We start from the raw sequence: 11940 nt of genomic DNA on the forward strand, positions 1-11940 counted from the left end.
AGAAGAATTATACAACCACAGAAAAAGAGTTGCTTGCAGTGGTTTACGCCATTGACAAGTTTAGATCCTATTTAGTAGGATCAAAAGTGATTGTGTACACTGATCATGCTGCTCTTAAATATCTACTCACAAAGCAGGATTCAAAATCCAGACTCATCAGATGGGTGTTACTTCTACAAGAGTTTGATATAGAAATAAGAGACAGAAAAGGGACAGAGAACCAAGTAGCAGATCACCTGTCCCGAATAGAACCAGTAGAAGGGGCGTCCCTCCCTCTTACTGAGATCTCTGAAACCTTTCCGGGTGAGCAACTCTTTGCCATCCAAGAAGTGCCATGGTTCGCAGACATTACAAACTACAAGGTAGTGAGGTTCATACCCAAAGAGTACAGTAGGCAGCAATCAAAGAAATTGATCACAGATGCAAAGTACTATCTTTGGGATGAACCATATCTCTTCAAGAGATGTGCAGACAGAGTAATCCGTAGATGTGTGCCTAAAGAAGAAGTGCAAAAGATCCTATGGCATTGCCATGGATCACAATATGGAGGACATTTTGGAAGTGAGCGAACAGCCACAAGAGTCCTCCAATGTGGCTTCTACTGGCCTACTCTCTATAAAGATTCCCGAGCGTTTGTTCTTAATTGTGACAGTTGCCAAAGATCTGGTAATCTGCCTCACAGTTATGCCATGCCTCAACAAGGGATCTTGGAGATTGAGTTGTTTGATGTATGGGGTATTGACTTCATGGGGCCTTTCCCACCATCATACTCAAACACTTATATTCTGGTGGCAGTGGATATGTATCCAAATGGATGGAAGCTATTGCAACACCCACTAATGACACTAAGACAGTGTTAAAATTCCTCCAGAAACACATCTTCAGCAGATTTGGCACCCCTAGAGTACTAATTAGTGATGGGGGCACTCATTTCTGCAATAAACAGCTTTACTCTGCTTTGGTTCGTTATGGAGTTAGCCACAGAGTGGCCACTCCATATCACCCACAGACAAATGGGCAAGCTGAAATCTCAAATAGAGAACTCAAAAGAATCCTGGAATGGACTGTAATTAATCGTAGAAGGGATTGGACAAGAAGCTTGGATGATGCTCTGTGGGCATACATAACAGCATTCAAGACCCCTATAGGGACCTCTCCATACCAGCTTGTGTATGGAAAGGCATGTCACTTGCCAGTGGAACTGGAACATAAGGCCTACTGGGCAACCAGATTCCTGAACCTTGATGCCAAGTCAGCTGGAGAAAAACGATTGCTCCAGTTAAATGAGTTAGAGGAATTTAGACTCAATGCTTTCGAGAATGCAAAAATTTACAAAGAGAAAGCAAAAAGATGGCATGATAAGAAATTGTCATCCAGAGTCTTTGAGCCAAGGCAGAAAGTTCTGCTATTTAATTCTAGGCTTAGAATATTCCCCGGAAAATTGAAATCCCGGTGGAGAGGACCATATGTGATTACAAGTGTGTCACCATATGGATATGTAAAGCTCCAAGATAATGATTCTAACAAAAAGTTCATTGTTAATGGACAGAGAGTCAAACATTATCTTGAAGACAATTTTGAGCAAGAATGCTCAAAACTGAGACTTAAATAAAGCTCAGTAATAGTCCAGCTCAAAACAATAAAGAAGCGCTTGTTGGGAGGCAACCCAGCCATTTACAAAGCTTATTTGTTAATTAATTAATTTTTACAAGTATATGTCAAGTATTTTCAAGGTAAAATAGCAACTGCTTAAGTTCACAGAGTTACAGAAGGAATCAGAGGATAAAACAGCAAAAAAGGAAGCTCACTGGTGCGAAAAAGCCAGTAGAAGCTGTTTTGGGCGTTGAACGCCCAAAAGAAGCACCTACTGGGCGTTCAACGCCAGTAAGAATAGCCATCTGGGCGTTAAACACCAGAAATGAGCATCTTCTGGCCGTTGAACGCCCGAAAGAAGCACCTTCTGGGCATTCAACGCCAGATTTGCAGCGTCCTGGGCGTTCAGAAAAATGCCCAGTGACAAAGGACTTCCTGGCGTTCAACGCCAGAAAGAAGCAACAGCTGGGCGTTGAACGCCCAGGAGAAGCTACACATGGGCGTTAAACGCCCAAAACATGCAGCGTTTGGGCGTTTAACGCCAGGATGGTGGGGAAGAGGTAAATTAGTTTTTACTTCACAATTTTTTATTTTTTTCGTTTCAATTCATGATTTCTTGCATAAACATGTTACAAACTCTCATCCTTCAATTCCAAAAAATTTTTTATCCTAATTTCTAAAATCCCTTTTCAAAAATATCAAATGTATCTTAATCCATAAACACAAATCTTTTTCCAACCCAACTCTTTTTCAAATCTTTTTCAACTCATCATATCTTTTGAATTTCGAAATTGTCTCTCCCTCTATTCCTCTCCTATCCTTTCTTTTGCTTGAGGACAAGCAAACCTCTAAGTTTGGTGTGATTTGCCATGATCACTGAGCTAAAACTCATCAAGATCATGGCACCTAAGGGAATAGGAAGAGCCAGAATGTGACTTGAAGGAACTGAAGCGTCAGAAATTATCTCTTGAAGGATTAAGCATCCCACAGACTAGAGGAACACCCACTTCCCAAAATAAAGGTTGTTGAGTCCTAATCTTTGCCTTAACTCTGTGATAACTGTTCTTATTATGAATTTACCTTAGAAGTTATGTATTAGTAGTAGTAATTAGTATCTCTATTTTGATTTTATCTCCAATAAAGCTATAAATTATTTTTCTCATCATCATCAAACATGAATAAAATAGTATATTTTTAGAATAAAGAGGCAATATTTTTTTTCGAGTTCTTAATAAGAAAATTTCTAATTATTTAGATGTGGTGGCAATACTATTTGTCTTCTAAATGAATGCCTGAACAGTGCATATTTTTGATATTGAATTTTATGAATGTTAAAATTTTTGGCTCCTGAAAGAATGATGAACAAGAGAAATGTTATTGATGATCTGAAAAATCATGAAATTGATTCTTGAAGCAAGAAAAAGCAGTGAAAAACAAGCTTGTGAAAAAAAAATGAAAAGTCAGTAATTTGCGAAAAAAAAGCAAGCAAAAGAGGTAGAAAAAGCCAATAGCCCTTTAAACCAAAAGGCAAGGGTGAAAAGGATCCAAGGCTTTGAGCATCAATGGATAGGAGGGCCCGAGGAAATAATTCCAGGCCTAAGCGGCTAAATCAAGCTGTCCCTAACCATGTGCTTGTGGCATGCAGGTCCAAGTGAAAAGCTTGAGACTGAGTGGTTAAAGTCATGATCCAAAGCAAAAGAGTGTGCTTAAGAACTCTGGACACCTCTAATTGGGGACTTGAGCAAAGCTAAGTCACAATCTGAAAAGGTTCACCCAGTTATGTAGTTGTGTTCAAGAATCAACATACTAAACTAGGAGAATCAATAATACTATCTGAAGTCTGAGTTCCTATGGATGCCAATCATTCTGAATTTCAAAGGATAAAGTGAGATGCCAAAACTGTTTGGAAGCAAAAAGCTACTAGCCCCGCTCATCTAATTAGAATCTGAGCTTCACTTAAAACTCTGAGATATTATTGCTTCTTGATTTCTTTTTATCCTCTTTTAATTATCTAGTTGCTTGAGGACAAGCAACAGTTTAAGTTTGGTGTTGTGATGAGCGGATATTTTATACGCTTTTTGGGGGTAATTTCATATAGATTTTAGCATGTTTTTATTAGTTTTTAATATAATTTTATTAGTTTTTAAGCGAAAATCATATTTCTGGACTTTACTATGAGTTTGTGTATTTTTCTTTGATTTCAGGTATTTTCTGGCTGAAATTGAGGGAGCTGAGCAAAAATCTGATTTAGGCTGAAAAAGGACTGCTGATGCTGTTGGATTCTGACCTCCCTGCACTCGGAATGGATTTTTTGGAGCTACATAAGTCCAATTGGCGCGCTCTCAACTGGGTTGAAAAGTAGACATCCATGGCTTTCCAGCAATATATAATAGTCCATACTTTGCGCGAAGATAGATGACGTAAACTGGTGTTCAACGTCAGTTCCATGTTGCAGTCTGGCATCTAGCGCCAGAAACAGGTTACAAGTTGGAGTCCAACGCCCAAAACACGTTACAACCTGGCGTTCAACTCTAGAAACAGCCCAAGCACGTGAGAGGCTTAAGTCTCAGCTCCAGCACACACCAAGTGGGCCCCAGAAGTGGATCTATGCACCAATTATCTTAGTTTACTCATTCTCTGTAAACCTAAGTTACTAGTTTAGTATTTAAACAACTTTTAGAGACTTATTTTGCATCTCATGACATTTTTAGATTTGAATTTTATACTCTTTGACGGCATGAGTCTCTAAACTCCATTGTTGGGGGTGAGGAGCTCTGCAGCGTCTTGATGAATTAATGCAATTACTTCTGTTTTCCATTCAAACACGCTTGTTCTTCTCTAAGATGTTCATTCGCGCTTAACTATGAAGAAGGTGATGATCCGTGACACTCATCACTTTCCTCAATCCATGAACATGTGCCTGACAACCACCTCCGTTCTACATCAGATTGAATGAGTATCTCTTAGATTTCTTAATCAGAATCTTCGTGGTATAAGCTGGAATTGATGGCGACATTCATGAGAATCCGGAAAGTCTAAACCTTGTCTGTGGTATTCCGAGTAGGATTCTGGGGTTGGATGGCTGTGACGAGCTTCAAACTCGCGAGTGTTGGGCGTGATGACAAACGCAAAAGAATCAATGGATTCTATTCCAACATGATCGAGAACCAACAGCTGATTACCCGTGCTGTGACAGAGCATTTGGACCATTTTTACTGAGAGGATGGGAAGTAGCCATTGACAACAGTGACACCCTACATATAGCTTGCCATGGAAGGAGCCTTGCGTGTGGGAAGAGGATTACAAGAGAAAAGCTGAAAAAAAGCAGACAAAGCATTTCCAAAACTCCAACATATTCTCCATTATTGCACAATAAGTATTTATTTTATGCCCTTTTTACTTAATACAAAACTAAAGAACCCTATTGGTATCCTGACTAAGAATAATAAATAACCATAGCTTGCTTCAAGCCAACAATCTCCGTGGGATTCGACCCTTACTCACGTAAGGTATTACTTGGACGACCCAGTACACTTGCTGGTTAGTTGTGCGAAGCTGTGTTAAATAGTCCATTAATATTGGCATACACAATTTTGTGCACCAGATGCCAAAGAGAAGGGCGTGCCACTTGAAGAGTTGGGCGTGGCACGCCAAGCCAATATTGGAGCTGGGCGTGGCACGCCACTGAAGCGCCAGTCACACGCCAGCTACTGGAGGTCACGTTTAATGAGTTTTCTTTTTCCCTCCAATTGTAATGTTCTTTTCCTTTTGTATTTTCTTTATTCTAGTAATAGGAGTAGTATAAATACCCCTTGGAAGTACTGAAGAAGGGGTCAAGTTGGGTAGTATTGAATTGACATTGCCAAGTTTAGATCTAGTTTTCACTTTACACTTCATCTATTCCATCTCTTGTACTTTTCTCTGAGCTATGAGTAGATAAACTCCCTCTCCTTGGGAGATGGAACTCTATTGTACTTGATGAATTAATGATAGTAATTTTTCTTCTTCTATTAATCTTCTCTTTGATTTGCTTGAAGGATTTTCGTTTTCACTCCATCATTCAATTATCTTAGGAAAGAGATTGAATGAATCTGGGTTTTATGTGAGCTTTGGAAGAGGGATCATAAAACCATGCTTGAGAATCCTTCTCATGCTTGAATAGATTTGGGTTTGGGTTGGATATAGTGACGTTAATCTTCCCAATACTTGGATCTAGGAAGGTGTGTGGTAAAATCAGGGACCATTCTTCAACTCTTCTCATGAGCAATTAGACCAAGGAATCGGCTATTGATCAAGGTTAGAGAGATTGAATTACCAAGGGATTGGGACTCAATCACTCATGATTGCCAAGAGGTCAGTGAGTTGTATGATTGAAGAAGAGATGAATTGGATTTAATCCAAAGAGATCAACATATCCCAAACCCAATGAATTCCCATACTCTTATCTTTCACTTTCTTTATAGCTTTCTTTTACATTATGCTCATTCCCCATTCCCTTTTATAATTCAGTCTTTTATAATTCTATTCTTTACATTATTGCAATTTACATTTCTGCAATTATCATTTTCCTTTATTTTCATGTCTTTATGATTCTACAATTTAATTCCCAGTACTCAACATTCTCTATTTGGTTAGCTTAACTAATTAATTCATTAGCTAACACTGTTCAATCAATCAATCTTTGTGGATACGATCCCACTCCTAGTGGGTTATTACTTGACGATACTTTTGGTGCTCTTGTCAATGAATGGATTTATAATCAAAATTTTGTGGGGTGTGAATTCTGGTCATCAAGTTTTATGGCGCCATTGCCGGGGATTGATTTGAATTGACAGTGATTAAGTGGATGAAGAAATAGATTAAGCATTTTTTTATTTTTGGTTAGATATTTTGTTTTATTTTAATCTTTCTTTTTCACTACACAGATACTAACACTAACAAGAGCACACTAACTGTTTGTCATTTTGCACTAATTGATTTGGCTTACCCACCCTTCTTTCCAAGGGTGTTAACATTTTCTTTTCCTTTGTGATTCTGTTTTGTGTATGACAGGGAGAAGGAGAGCTGACATCTCCTACGACTCTGAACCCGAGAGAATGTTACTAAGATTAAGAAGAGAAGTAGTGGCAAGAGGCAAAATAGTGGTTGGTGAAGAAGAAGAGAAAGGTCCAACCCAAATCATGGAAGGAGAAGCACAAAACCCCCATGAAGAAGCTGTTGGCAACAATCATGCTCCTCAAGAGAGGAGGGTACTAGGTTCCTACATAAATTCTAACTCTGGAAATTGTGGGAGTAGCATTGTGAGACCCAACATACATACCAACAACTTTGAACTTAAGCCATAGCTCATCACTCTAGTTCAAAATAATTGTTCCTTTGGAGGAAATGCTCAAGAGGACCCCAATCAACATCTCACCACCTTCTTGAGGATCTGTGACACTGTGAAGTCAAATAGAGTGCATCCAGACACCTATAAATTGATCTTGTTCCCTTTCTCTCTTAGGGACAAAGCATCAAAGTGGCTGGAATCATTTTCCAAAGAAAGCCTCACCACCTGGGAAGATATTGTTAACAAGTTTCTAGGAAGATTCTACACTCCACAAAGGATCAATAGATTGAGAGCTGATGTCTAAATGTTTAGACAGCATGATGGAGAGACTATGTACGAAGCCTAAGAGAGATTCAAGGATTTGACAAGGAAATGCTCTCCTGATATGTTCAATGAATGGGTGCAGTTGCACATCTTTTATGAAGGGTTAACTTATGAATCCAAGATAGCTGTAGACCACTCTTCAGGAGGCTCCCTTGACAACAAAAAGACCATCGAAATCATTGAAACTGTTGCTGTAAATGAGTACTTCTATGCCTCTAAGAGGACTCAAAAGAGGGGAAGAGTAATGGAGCTCAACACCATGGATGCCTTGCTAGCACAAAACAAATTGATCACAGCTTAATTGGCAACTTTAACCAAGCAAATGGAGAAGACTCAAGTCTTAGATATCCATGCTCAAGAACCTCCACAAGAGGAAGGAAACCCAACAACTGAAGAAGAATGGGAGCAAGCCAATTATGTGAATAATTCCTCTAGACCACCATACAATTCAGGAGGAAAAAACCACCCAAACTTTGGGTGGGGAAACCAGCAGAACCATAACCCAAAAAATAAGCCTTACCAACACAATAACCACAACCCCAACCATCAATCAAGCAGCAACAAACCTACCACAATTCACAAAATGTACCCTACCATTTCACCCTACAACAATACAATAACCACCCTCAAGATACCTCATCCTTAGCCACACAACTAAGTGATCTCAGCAGTAACATTGCAAGAATAGAAGCTACCATGGCACAACTATCAGGGACCATTTCCACAATATCAGAGAGGCAAATACAGGCTGACAGGAAGATGGATGTAATCCACGAAGAGGCCAGATCTAACATAAAGAATCAAGGTGCAGTAATCTCAAAACTGGAAGCACAACTAGGAAACTTGTTCAAGCAAATACCAATGCCCACACACACTTTTCCCAACGATACCATGGTCAACCCAAGAGGATAATGCAAGGCTATCACCCTAAGAAGTGGGAAGGTTGTGGAAGCAGCAGGCCCAAGCCAAGACAGACAAGAAAAGGGAGCTGCAACTGCATTCGAATCCAGCGAGGAGGCAGAGACACATGTACCTACCTCACCAAAGCAAGTTCTAAAGCCTTATGTGCCACAAGCACCATATCCACAAAGACTAAGAAAAGATGGAAAGGACAGCCAGTTCTCCAGGTTTCTTGAGATCTTCAAGAAGCTCCAAATCAACATCCCTTTTGCTGAAGTATTAGAGCAAATGTCGCTCTATGCCAAATTCTTAAAGGAGCTCATAACAAGGAAGAGGAATTAGGGAGAAAAAGAGACTGTAGTATTCACTGAAGAGTGTAGTGCCATAATACAAAAGAAGCTTCCTTAGAAATTGAAAGATCCTGGGAGTTTCTAAATTTCCTGTATCATTGGGGATATAAGCATTGAGAAGGCACTATGTGATCTAGGAGCCAGCATCAACCTCATGTCCTTAGTTATGATGAAAATGATGAGAATTGAAGAAGCAAAACCTACAAGAATGGCTCTACAATTAGCTGACAAAACTTTCAAATTTTCCCATGGTGTAGTGGAAGATCTGTAGGTGAAGGTGGGAGAATTCATTTTCCCAGCTGATTTTGTTGTGCTTGATATGGAAGAAGAGGCCAACACCTCGATTATCCTAGGAAGGCCATTCCTAGCTACTGCTGGGGCCATAATTCATGTTCAAAAAGGGGAGTTAATCTTGAGAATACATGAAGAGAAGATGGTCTTCAATATCTTCAAGGAAATGAGCTACCCCAAGGAAGAACAATGTGAAGAAATCAAAGAGCAAGATCAACAAGTCTCATGTGGTGAGCTACCATTGGAGATTATGGATGAACCAATCATGATGGACAAGACAAACAAGATAGAATTGGAGGCTCCAAAGTTGGAACTGAAGACTTTGCCTCCAAGTTTGAAATATGCTTATTTGGGGGACAGCAACACATACCCAGTGATCATCAACTCAAGTTTGAATGAGGAACAAGAAGAGAAGTTAATCCAAATGCTGAAACAACATAAGGATGCTATAGGGTGGACACTTGCAGATCTCAAAGGAATCAGTCCTTCAATGTGCATGCACAAAATCCTACTTGAGGAAGGTGCAAAACTTTCAAGGCAACAGCAGAGAAGGCTGAACTCAACTATGAATGAAGTTGTCCAAAAAGAGGTGTTGAAACTATGGCAAGCAGGGGTGATTTACCTTATCTCAGACAACCCTTGGGTGAGCCCTGTCCAAATGGTTCCTAAGAAGGGAGGGGTCACTGTTGTGCCCAATAAGAGGAACGAATTGATACCCACACGGACAGTGACTAGCTGGCGTATGTGCATTGACTATAGGAAGCTCAATGAAGCCACCAGAAAAGATCACGTTCCCCTACCTTTCATGGACCAGATGCTTGAAAGACTCGTAGGACATGAATATTACTGCTTCCTGGATGGCTACTCTGGCTACAACCAAATAGTTGTAGACCCTAAGGATCAGGAGAAAACTTCATTTACTTGTCCCTGTGGAGTCTTTGCTTATAGGAGAATGCCCTTTGGATTGTGTAATGCACTTGCAACATTCCAAAGGTGCATGCTCTCCATCTTCTCAGACATGATTGAGAAGTTCATTGAAGTGTTTATGGATGGCTTCTCTGTGTTTGGGAATTCATATTCTGATTGCCTACATCACCTCGCCCTGGTGCTAAAGAGGTGCCAAGAAACCAACCTGGTTTTAAACTGGGAGAAGTGTCATTTTATGGTAACTGAAGGGGTGGTTCTTGGTCACAAGATCTCAAACAAGGGTATAGAAGTGAACAAGGCAAAGGTGGAAGTAATTGAGAAGTTGCCTCCACCTTGCAATGTCAAGGCAATTAGATGCTTTTTGGGGCATGCTGGGTTCTATAGGAGGTTTATCAAAGATTTTTCAAAGATTGCCAAACCTCTCAGCAACCTACTTATTTCAAACACTCTCTTTGTTTTTGATAAAGAGTGTATGTTAGCCTTTGATGAACTTAAAAACATACTTTTCTCTGCACCTATTATAGCACCACCCAGCTGGGATCTACCCTTTGAACTAATGTGTGATGCATCTGATTTTGCTGTTGGTGCTGTTCTAGGACAGAGGAAAGACAAGCTAGTACATGTTATATACTATGCTAACAAAGTTCTCAATGAGAACCAAAGGAACTAAACTACTACAGAGAAGGAACTTTTAGCCATAGTCTTTGCTTTTGACAAGTTTAGATCATATCTTATTGACTCTAAAGTTACTGTTTTCATTGATCATGCAGCCCTTAAATATCTGTTGACCAAGCAAGAATCCAAGCCTAGGTTGATAAGGTGGGTCTTGCTACTCCAAGAGTTCAATATAGAGATTAAAGATCGAAGTGGAGTAGAGAACAAGGTTGCTGACCATTTGTCAAGAATCCCACATAAAGAGGATGAAGCACAACAACTTGAAGTGAATGAAAGTTTCCGTGATGAGCAGTTGATGATGATTAAAGAGAGCCTTTGGTTTGCTGATATAGCCAACTTCAAGGCTATTGGGGAGCTGCCCACCAAGATCAACAGGAACATGAGGAGGAAACTAGTCAATGATGCTAAACACTACATTTGGGATGAACCTTACTTGTTCAAAAAGGGTGCTGATGGAATCCTGAGGAGGTGTATTTCACATGAGGAAGGACAGGAAGTGTTATGGTACTGCCATGGATCCACCTATGGAGGCTATTTCAGTGGTGAAAGAACAGCGGCCAAGGCGCTGCAATGTGGATTCTTTTGGCCAACAATCTTCAAGGATGCAAGAGAGTTGGTGTCAAGATACAATGAGTGCCAAGGGGCTGGCAGCTTATCCATGAAAAATAAGATGCCACAAGATTCATCATGGAGCTGGAGTTGTTTAATGTGTGGGGGGTTGACTTTATGGGACCATTCCCATCCTCCTACTCAAACAACTATATATTGGTGGCTGTAAACTACATGTCAAAGTGGGTAGAAGCCATACCCACATCAACAAATGACAACAAGGTTGTGATAAGCTTCCTAAGGAAGAACATCTTTAGCCGCTTCGGAGTTTCTAGAGCTCTTATTAGTGATGGGGGGACACATTTCTGCAATAAGCAACTCAAAGCATTTCTTCTGAAGTATGGAGTCAAGCATAGAGTAGCAACCCCTTACCATCCACAGACCAACGGAAAGTTGAGATCTCAAATAGAGAACTCAAAAGAATCCTTGAAAGGATTGTTGGTAACTCAAGAAAGGAATGGTCCAAGAGGCTGGATGATGCACTATGGGCCTATAGGTTAGCCTTCAAAACACCCATTGGTATGTCGCCATATCAACTGGTGTTTGGAAAGGCTTGTCACTTACCAGTAGAGCTTGAACACAGAGCATTCTGGGCTCTAAAGATGTTGAATTTTGACAATCAAGCTACTGGGGAAAGGAGGCTACTATAACTCAATAAGCTAGAAGAATTCAGAAATTAAGCTTATGAAAGTGCTAGGATTTACAAGGAAAACACAAAGAAATGGCATGATTAAAAGCTAGCAAGAAGAGAGTTTGTAGAAGGTCAGAAGGTGCTGCTATACAACTCAAGGCTCAAGTTCTTCCCAGGAAAACTAAAGTCAAGGTGGTCTGGCCCTTTCACAATCCTTAAGGTGTCTCCCTATGGGCATGTGGAGCTTATAGAGGACAAGACACAGAGGACCTTTACTGTCAATGGACATAGGCTAAAGCATTACTTGGGGG

General features: G+C 40.2%; 1 non-coding gene across 1 annotated transcript; it reads right to left on the minus strand.

Annotated features, from left to right (window-relative positions):
- Window positions 1-7205: 7205 nt before the first annotated feature.
- On the minus strand, window positions 7206-7309 carry LOC112793058 (small nucleolar RNA R71). The gene has a single exon (XR_003197768.1). It is a non-coding gene; the product is annotated as a small nucleolar RNA R71 (small nucleolar RNA).
- Between the last annotated feature and the right edge of the window lie 4631 nt (window positions 7310-11940).

The sequence above is a fragment of the Arachis hypogaea genome, chromosome 3, assembly GCF_003086295.3.
Source record: "Arachis hypogaea cultivar Tifrunner chromosome 3, arahy.Tifrunner.gnm2.J5K5, whole genome shotgun sequence".
Lineage (NCBI taxonomy): Eukaryota > Viridiplantae > Streptophyta > Magnoliopsida > Fabales > Fabaceae > Arachis > Arachis hypogaea.